Below are 10615 nucleotides of genomic sequence, written 5' to 3'. Positions count from 1 at the left end.
TGGGGCTCCAAAATCACTGCAGATGGTGATTGCAGCCATGAAATTAAAAGATGCTTGCTCCTTGGAAGAAAAGTTATGACCAACCTAGATAGCATATTGAAAAGCAGAGACATTACTTTGCCAACAAAGGTCCGTCTAGTCAAGGCTATGGTTTTTCCAGTGGTCATGTATGGATGTGAGAGTTGGGCTGTGAAGAAAGCTGAGCGCCGAGGAATTGATGCTTTTGAACTTGGTGTTGGAGAAGACTCTTGAGAGTCCCTTGGACTGCAAGGAGATCCAACCAGTCCATTCTGAAGGAGATCAGCCCTGGGATTTCTTTGGAAGGACTGATGCTACAGCTGAAACTCCGGTACTTTGGCCACCTCATGTGAAGAATTGACTCATTGAAAAAGACTCTGATGCTGGGAGGGATTGGGAGTAGGAAGAAAAGGGGACGACAGAGGATGAGATGCCTGGATGGCATCACCAACTCGATGGACATGAGTTTGGGTGAACTCTGGGAGTTGGTGATGGACAGGGAGGCCTGGCGTGCTGCGATTCATGGGGTCGCAAAGAGTCGGACAGGACTGAGTGACTAAACTGACTGAGCATCTGAACCGGAGAAGGCAGTGGCAACCCACTCCAGTACTCTTGCCTGGAAAATCCTATGGATGGAGAAGCCTGGTAGGCTGCAGTCCATGGGGTTGCTAGGAGTCGGACATGACTTCACTTTCACTTTTCACTTTCATGCATTGGAGAAAGAAATGGCGCTTCAGTATTCTTGCCTGGAGAATCCCAGGGACAGGGGAGCCTGGTGGGCTGCCATCTATGGAGTCACACAGAGTTGGACACGACTGAAGCTACTTTGCAGCAGCAGCAGCAGAGCGACTGAACTGAACTGATCTGAATGATCTGTTCATTTTTGGTTGGCTTGGGGTCCCAATATATGTAATTTTTGAACAGTTTAAAGACCACAATGTTCAGCTTGTAATTTTTATGGCTTTTTTTGATTCCCTAGTCCTTGGGTTTTCTTAGACATTGAGCCACCAGCCTGCAACTCTTTCTCATCACCTCAGTCTATTGTTTAAGAACTAGATGTATGTTTAAGAGTTACTGGTCTACCTGGTGTTTTTTCCTTGGTAAGTTGGATGGCAGTTACTGATTATCTTGTCACTGGTCTGGATGTTTTATGACCCTCCATACCAGGAAAGCATTCCTCTGAATTTCCAGAAACACGTATGCTAAGTCGCTTCAGTCGTGTCTGACTCTGTGCGACCCCATAGACGGCAGCCTACCAGGCTCCTCCATCCATGGGATTTTCCAGGCAAGAGTACTGGAATGGGGTGCCATTACCTTCTCCAAGAAACACATATAGCTGTAGGTTAATGGAGTGAGATGCTTATGTGAGGGAATAAGTTGGACTTAAAAACTAAAATTAAAACAACCAAAAAAAACAAAAACAAAAACAAAACCAAGGCCTCAACCTTATGCTGGCTGCCTAACAATTTATATGTAAGTTTTTTTATTTGGAATCTAGTTCTTTCTTCAAATCCTGGTTAACTTTCATTTCCTCCACCCAAAGATTTGGCAGATTGGTTTTATTCCTCATGACAGTGCTGAATCACTGGACAGCTTCTTAGGGAAGTTATAAGGATCCTGAAGCTAAGAGCTATGTGGGTTCAGTAGAAAACAGTGTCATGATTCATGAGTGATTTCTGCCATGGGCCCAGGTTGAGTACATAAGGCAGCATCTATATTGAGTATTGTCTTTGTTGCCATGTAGTATATTTGGGCACTGTAGGTGTTTGATGCATTTTGGAAAATTCAAAATAAATAGATATACCTCAATTTATCAATTTTAATATTATTATGATTATATTGCCCACTTTCCCCTTCTTCATTCCAAGACTAAAGCCGAGCCTTATCTTGGAGAATGATGTTAACAGGTAGAAAATCAAAACAGGAATGAAGACAAGTCTTCACTTCTTAGATTTGAGAATGTAGTATCTGTATCAGGGTAAATAATCTAGTTTGTACTGGTAGGTGCAGGCTTGGAGTGAGTTCTTAGAAATTGAGGCATCAGGCGCCCGATGAAAGGATGAGGAGGGAATTCCCCTACAAGATCAGGAGCTTGGGTTCTTAAGGATACATATTCATGGAGTCCCTTCAACATGGAGAACTCTTGGTTTAATTTGTGCAAGCCAGACAAGTGATGCTTACCTCCCAGTTCCACCACCTACTAACTGTAGGTGCAGTTAATTAACCTCTATGAGCTTTGGCTTATTGTCTTAAAGAGAGAGTTCACAAGGTTACCTCTCAGGGCTGCTGTAAAAATTAAAGGGAAATGTGTATATAGAAGATTTAGGATAGTATTTGGCTCAATAAATAGTAGTTGTTCTTATGAATATTGTATGGAATAACAAAGAAGACAATCCCTTTAAAGCTGTTAAGATTCCTTTGCTTCTTATCCCTCATTTCTGTCTTCACTGTTACTTACAAACATATGAAATTATGAAATGACCCCTTGGCCAAATGTTATATATAACACCACAACTACTAACTAATTAAGTCTAATTGATTGGAGTCCTGTAGGTAATACTGCTGATTTATTATTCTTCCCCACCAACTACCATGAGCTGATGCTGTGAACACATCACAGCATCATTACTTGGTGCTTCTAATTTAGTGCATCCAATTTAAAAGTGAAAGAGTATGGGTATTATTTAGAACTTTGTACTTTTATAAAGCTATTTGTTCTCTTAGATGAACATAGTTTATACTTTAGGTTTCTGAATCTATCTTATTCCTTTCCTGACAATGTTATTAAATACCTTGAAATGCATGTGCTTCAGAAACACAGTAATTTATTCATTCAGTAAATGTTTGCATTTTGTTCTGGACCGAGGTCTGTTTTAGACACTAGAGCCCTGACAGTGTACACAAGAGATAAACCAACTGTTCTGATGGAGGTTTTCTTCTGCAGGTAGAAGTTAGATAATGGACAGTAAGCCAGCAAACAACCAGGCTGTAATTTTAGATGTTTGCATTTTTTATGAGGGAAATACGATAATAAAGTAAAGGTGACCAAGGTGAGTTGTGAGTGACCATCTTTGGATTGTGTGGAAAGCTGTGGTCACATTTCTACCCATGCGTGAATGATGATAAAGAATGTGCTGGGCAAAAAAATAGTTTCCATGTTCTCCAGGCAGAGAGAATAGCAAGTGACTCAACTCACATGAGGATAGAAACAAGTTTCTAGCAGTGGGTACCCCATGCTTGGGAGGAAAAAAAAAAACATACTGGAGATGCTGGCAGGGAAATCTTGGAGAATGTTGTTTTTGGGGTAAGGAGTTTGGATTCTGTTTGATACAGTGGGAAGCCACTGGAGTTTATAAAAATCGTATGAGACAAAGATTTTATTTGAAGTTGTATGTGAGCATTGAATGCTTATAGAGCTAACCATATAAGGAATTTGATGGTTAAATATGATGATAAAGTAGACAATCATTTGTGATTTATCTGTTTTCTAGACTCAGATTTTTTTTTTTGTTTGTTTAGAAAATAAGATGCAGGATTTAATTGCTTCTAGTGTTTTGCTCCTAAATTCAAAATCCTTTGAGTTGGCTTTTATGATAACTTCTCACAGGTTTCCCCTATCCTGACAACCATTTTCAACAGGATCGTGATCTGCCAAATTATTTTTTCCTTCCTCCTCCTCAAAACTGTACTGTGCCCACTTTTGTATTTCTATGTTTCATGAACCTGAGATAAAATTAACATATGATTTTTGGTAAGTTACATCTGTTGTTTGGAGGTTACCTTGGGAAGGTCTACTATGACCTTAGAACTGCTGTCCTGTTTAATGTTCTGAGTCAATTCAAGAACTTAAGAAGAACAATGTAATCCTCTGTATTTATCATCTAGTTGAAGATTCTCTCATCAGAGTACTAACCAGGCCAAACCCTGCTGAGCTTTCTTTTTGTGAAAACAGGTATACTTATTTCATATGAGAGCACGTTTCACAGGATATGTAAAGTATATTTATATACCACTGACATTAATATTGTATTTTTTAATGGGCTTTCCTGATGGCTTAGATGGTAAAGAATCTACCTGCAATGCAGGAGACCTGGGTTCAATCCCTGGGTCAGGAAGATCCCCTGGAGAAGGGAATGGCTACCCACTCCAGTATTCTTGCCTGGAAAATCCCATGGACAGAGGAGCCTGGCGGGCTACAGTCCATGGGGTCCCAAAGAGTCAGACACGACTGAGTGACTAATATAGATATGTGTTTACAAACATATGTATACATATATTTGGATTTACACATAAAGTATATAGTTATATTAATAAATATGATATGACATATAAGCAATAAAATTGTTGCATATAAATAGCAATCTACTATAGAGAATGAAGAATTCACAAAGGGATTCTTTGTGTCTATCTAGTTTCGGTTCTGCTTTTAACAGAACTGGTAAGGGCTTCCCAGGTGGCTCCAGTGGTAAAGAATCTGCCTGCCAATGCCGGAGCCACTGGAGATGTGGGTTTGATTACTGGGTCAGAAAGGTCCCCTGGTGGAGGAAATGGCAACCCACTCTGGTATGCTTGCTGGGATAATCTCACAGACTGAGGAGCTTGGCAGGCTACAGCCCCTAGAATGGCATAGAGTCAGGCACAACTGAACGTGCACAAACCAAAACCAATCAAATATTTTAATAATACACAGAATAACGGTTAGTTGTTTGCAGCATACTTTTAACTCTCATAACTTTGTGAACTTTTTCAGCAACTTGCCAAGCATCAGTAGAATTTCCTAATAAAGTTGAACTGATGCATTATAGGTCTGATACCCGGTGTGTTAGACTATCTGGGTGAAGGTTCTAATAGTTTCACAGTGCCTCTTTGCCTCTTGCTCCCACATTTTTAAGTTGGAGTTGTCTTTGAATTTGTCTCACAAACTCTGAAATTCCATTTGAAATTCTGTTTGAAATTTCATTTCAAATAGGTGTTTCTAACCCTTGAGCAGTGTTCCATCTTTCATTACATTTATTGTATCTGTATATTTTTCTGTGATTATATGTTACTCTTAACTGTTCTTAAGTGGTATGCCTTTAGGCTGACCTCTTGATTTCTTTTTTTTTTTTTTGACCTCTTGATTTCTATCCACAGACATTAAGTGCTATCTACTTGAATACGTAGTCATATTCTAGCACATTTACCCCAAACCAGAAAAATTCTTTTGCTGAGTAGGCATTGCTGTCAATTATAAGGGCTTCCTTGGTGGCTCAGATGGTACAGAATGCACCTACAGTGTGGAAGACTGGTGTTTGATTCCTAAGTCGGGAAAATCCCCTGGAGAAGGGAATGGCAATCCAGTCCACTATTCTTGCCTGAAGAATCCCATGAACAGAGGAGCCTGGAGGGCTACAGTCCATGGGGTCACAAAGAGTAGGACACAACTGAGTGACTAACACTTAAACATTCACTTTCTGCACAAATAGTTCCAGATAAGCATAAGAATAATGTTTTGCTCACACCTTCTGCTGTCCTTCACAAAGCCTAGTTAAATTATTTATTTGTAATAGTTAAGTTATTTTTTATGTGCCTCAAGGTTTTAAAAACATATCTTTAAAATTTAAAATGAATGAGATTCTGTTTTATTAATTGTCAACCACTGAAACTGAGTGGTCCTTTGAAAGTGCAGCCAATTGAAGAAAATATTTCAAAGAATATCTTGAATGAGCCTTTTGAAATCCATAACACACATTTAGCATTTATAAACCCATTTAACACATTTTCCTTAATATGTTTATAATATATGGTTTATTTTACAAAGGTACTATTTTTCATGTAAATTCACTGGGTGAACTTTTGAAAGAATAATGGTAACTATGAAAAGCCTTTAAATAAGTGGTAATCTGAAAGGAGAAGGAACTCAGCTCATAAAATCCATGGGAGAGAAAGAAAAAAGTTTTTTGAAAGAACAGTCTGTCTTTTGCTCATTCCGTCACCCCTGCAAAGAAGAAAACTTGATGATAAAACGAGGCAAACAAGTCCTGAAGTGCTCTTTTTGTTCACTCTCCACCAATATTATTCACCCCAATTGCTTATGATTGAGGTAAAAAGAACTTGTAAGTTTTTATTCAGAAAAATAAAATGGTAAGATTGTTACAACTTCCTCATAAACCAAATATCCACTTATGATTGTGTGATGACCATTATTTCAGAGAAGATTGAGGGGAAAATAATTAAGTTTTCAGAAATTCCATAGAAGTTTAAAATTTCTAGAAATATTTAATTTCCAAAATATTGTCAATGAATATAAAATAGACTTCCAGAGTCATAGAGAGCATTGACAAATTGTCTCTAATAATATGTGTATTATTAGACGTTTAGTAGTATAGCAAAAAAAGATGAAGTGTTGAGAAAAGTCTCTTTCCCAAATCATAGAAGCCTGTTTCAAAAATTCAAGGCTTGCTGGAAGATTAAGTGTACTATAGAAAAATCCACAAACTTTTATCTAAGTCTTAATTCTATATCAAGGGAAAAAATTAGTTGTCAGAATTAGAATGAATCCTATTTTTCTTGATGCCTTTCTTCTTAAAATTTTTGCATTAAGTAGTTTAGGAATAAAAATAAATGAAAGTTAATTTTATATGTCGGGTTTTGATTCTTTTACTACATACAAGAATATGAATATGGTGAGAAAATACAGTTTACAAAAAGAAACTAATATAAAAATAAAGAGATATTTCATTCATATCTATTATTTGAAACACTTTCTAACAGAATATGCTAATATAAAGTACTTGGCACTCTAGAGAACTAAACCTAAATCTAACCTTGTTGTTTAGTAGCTAAGTAGTGTCTGACACTTTGCTTCTCCATAAACTGTAGCCCTCCCGACTCCTCTGTCCATGGGATTTCCCAGGCAAGAATACTGGAGTGGGCTGCCCATTCCTTCTCCAGGGGATCTTCCTGACTCAGGGATCAAACCAAATCTCCTGCTTGGCAGGTGGATTCTTTACCACTGAGCCACCTGGGAAACCTCAAAATCTAACCTGGTAATTAGTAAAAATGTTAAAAACTAAAATTTTAAATTATTTAGGTGTGCTTGCTGCTGCTGCTAAGTTGCTTCAGTTGTGTCCGACTCTGTGCGACTCCATAGATGGCAGCCCACCAAGCTCCCCCGTCCCTGGGATTCTCCAGGAAAGAACACTGGAGTGGGTTGCCATTTCGTTCTCCAATGCAGGAAAGTGAAAAATGAAAGTGAAGTCGCTCAGTCGTGTCTGACTCTTCGCGACCCCATGGACTGCAGCCTACCAGGCTCCTCCGTCCACGGAATTTTCCAGGCAAGAGTACTTAAGTGGCGTACCATCGCTTTCTCCGTTAGGTGTGCTTACTTATTTTGTTCAGTCATAATGGTTAGCATTTCGTAGGTTTGTTTGATCTGCTCATCAATCCTCAGCTACAATTTCTATTTATACTCTTTGATCAGAAAAGAGAGAAAAATAAACCTCTTGTCCAAAGTACCCAACGGAAAAGGAATGTAGCTCTTTAGAAGGCTAGTCTGTTCATTTCCAGACTCCAAGCTTCGTACTGAGACGAGCCTCTACTGCCTGTCTCTGAACTTCAGTCGGCTCTCTTCCACTCCAGTCTAGTTTCCTCCGTGGAATATTTTCTCTGGCTCCATCTAGAGTGTCATGATGCTTCTGGAAGATTGGTGTTTCATTCTCTTTTAAAGCTTTTAACTGGCTCCAGTGGAAGCCTCCACTTTATCTAACTCATATCTTATTTCAATGGGTCTGAACATTTTCAGTTGTCTCCATTATTAAGATTCAAGAAATATCTGAAAAACCACCTGCCAGTTAATGGAGGCTGGATAGGCCAGATGATTTTTCAGTGTCCCTTTCAGCTCTCCTATTATTTGAAAGCAAATATACACTGATATGCTGTGTTTCAAGCATAGTATTTTATTTAAATACAAATGCAGCTTACTTATAAGGTTTAAAAAATCAAATAGGTCAAACAATAAAAGAAAAGTTTCTCTGAAACTTTAATCCAACATCCCAGACATAAATCTTGTCAAATTTATTTCTGTGGTTTAAAAACCACACTTGTGCATCTGCTTCTTAACTTTTCAACACTGTTCAGTGTAGCTTACATGAATGCTGAGTCTTCTATTGAAAGTTATAGGTTTCTTTCTTACTGAAATATTTCCAGAGTTCACATGTTCATAGAATTAGGAAATTTTAAAAATTTTATCTTAGACTATAGCAAGGTAGAAGAACATGCACTCATCTTCTCCTGCGAGAACTCCAAAATTAAAACTCGCTGCTGAACAACCATCAACAGGAAAATGTTGGATCCCACCAAAAAAAGATACCCCACATCCAAGGGCAAAGGAGAAGCCTCAGCGAGATGGTAAGAGGGGTGAAATCACATTTATAATCAAATCCCATAGTCCCCAGAGACACTCATAGGGCTCAAGCAAAATGTTGTGCACACCAGAAGACCCCACAGAGACTAAGCCAGACCTGCCTTTGAGTGTTTGAGTGTCTCCTGGGGAGGTAAGGGTCAGCAGTGGCCTGACACATGGGGAGGGGCTCTGGGTGCAGCAGACCTGGTGTGACATAAGCCCTCTTAGAGGAGGTTGCCATTAACCCCAACATAGAGCTGCCGGAACGTACACAGGACTACGGAAACCGATTCTTAGAGGGCATAAACAAAACCTTGTGTGCACCAGCACCCAGGAGAAAGGACCACAAGAGACTGACCCAGACTTGCCCACGAGTGTCCAGGAGTCTCTGGTGGAGGTGTGGGTCAGCAGTGGCCTGCTGCAGGGTCAGGGGCACTGAGTGCAGCAGTGCGTGCACGGGACCTTTTGAAGGCGGTCGCCATTATCTTCATTACCTCCACCATAGTCTCAGGTCAAACAACAGGGAGGGAACACAGCCCCGCCCATCAACAGAAAATTGGATTAAAGATTTACTGAGCATGGCCCCATCCATCAGAACAAGATCCAGTTTCCCCCTCAGTCAGTCTCTCCCATCGAGAAACTTCTGTAAGCCTCTTATCCTTATCCCTTAGAGGGCAGACAGAATGAAAACCACAATAACAGAAAACTAGTCAAACTGATCACATGGACCACAGCCTTGTCTAACTCAATGAAGCTATGAGTCATGTCATGTAGGGCCACCCAAGATGGATGGGTCCTGGTGGAGAGTTCTGACAAAACATGGTCCACTGGAGAAGAGAATGGCAAACCACTTCAGCATTCTTGCCTTGAGAACCCCATGAGCAGCATGAAACAGCAAAAAGATATGACACTGAAAGATGAACTTCCCAGGTTGGTAGGTGCCCAATATGCTACTGGAGAAGAGTGGAGAAATGACTCCAGAAAGAATGAAGAGATGAAGCAAAAGCTAAAATAACATCCAGTTGTCGAAGCAACTGGTGATGGAAGTAAAGTCTGATACTGTAAAGAATAAGATTGCATAGGAACCTGGAATGTTAGGCCAATGAATCAAGGTAAATTGGAAGTGGTCAAACAGGAGATGTCAAGAGTGAACATCAACATTTTAGGAATCAGTGAACTAAAATGGACTGTAATGGGTGGATTTAACTCAGATGACCATTATATCTACTACTGTGGGGAAGAAACCCTTAGAAGAAATGGAGTAGCCTTCATAGTCAACAAAAGAGTCTGAAATGCAGTACTTGGGTACAATCTCAAAAATGACAGAATGATCTCTGTTCATTTCCAAGGCAAATTATTCAATATCACAGTAATCCAAGTCTATGCCCCAACCAGTAATGCTGAAGAAGCTGAAGTTGAATGGTTCTATGAAGACCTACAAGATCTTCTGGAACTAACACCCCGAAAGATGTCCTTTTCATTATAGGGGACTGGAATGCAGAAATAGGAAGTCAAGAGATAACTAGAGTAACAGGCAAATTTGGCCTTGGAGTATAGAATGAAGTAGGGCAAAGGCTAACAGAGTTTTGCCAAGAAAATGCACTGGTTATAGCAAACACCATCTTCCAACAACACAGGAGATGACTTTATACATGGACATCACCAGATGGTCAATACCAAATCAGATTGATTATATTCTTTGCAGTCAAAGATGGAGAAACTCTATAGAGTCAGCAAAGAGAAGACCTGGAGTTGACTGTGGCTCAGATCATGAACTCCTTATTGGAAAATTCAGACTTAAATTGAAGAAAGTAGGAAAAACCACTAGACCATTCAGGTATTACCTAAATCAAATCCCTTATGATTATACAGTGGAAGTGACAAAGATTCAAGGGATTAGATCTGATAGACAGAGTACCTGAAGAATATGGATAGAGGTTCATGATATTGTACAGGAGGCAGTGATCAAGACTGTCCCCAAGAAAAAGAAATGCAAAAAGGCAAAATGGTTACCTGAGGAGGCCTTACAAATAGCTGAGAGAAGAAGAGAAGCTAAAGGCAAAGGAGAAAAGAAAAGATACACCCATTTGAATGTAGAGTTCCAAAAAATAGCAAGGAGAGATGAGAAAGCCTTCCTCAGTGATCAATGCAAAGAAATAGAGGAAAAGTATAGAATGGGAAAGACTAGAGATCTCTTCAAGAAAATTAGAGATA

Source organism: Bison bison, unplaced genomic scaffold, assembly GCF_000754665.1.
Source record: "Bison bison bison isolate TAMUID 2011002044 unplaced genomic scaffold, Bison_UMD1.0 scf7180017864029, whole genome shotgun sequence".
Taxonomy (NCBI): Eukaryota; Metazoa; Chordata; class Mammalia; order Artiodactyla; family Bovidae; genus Bison; species Bison bison.
This window is presented reverse-complemented; position numbering follows the sequence as displayed.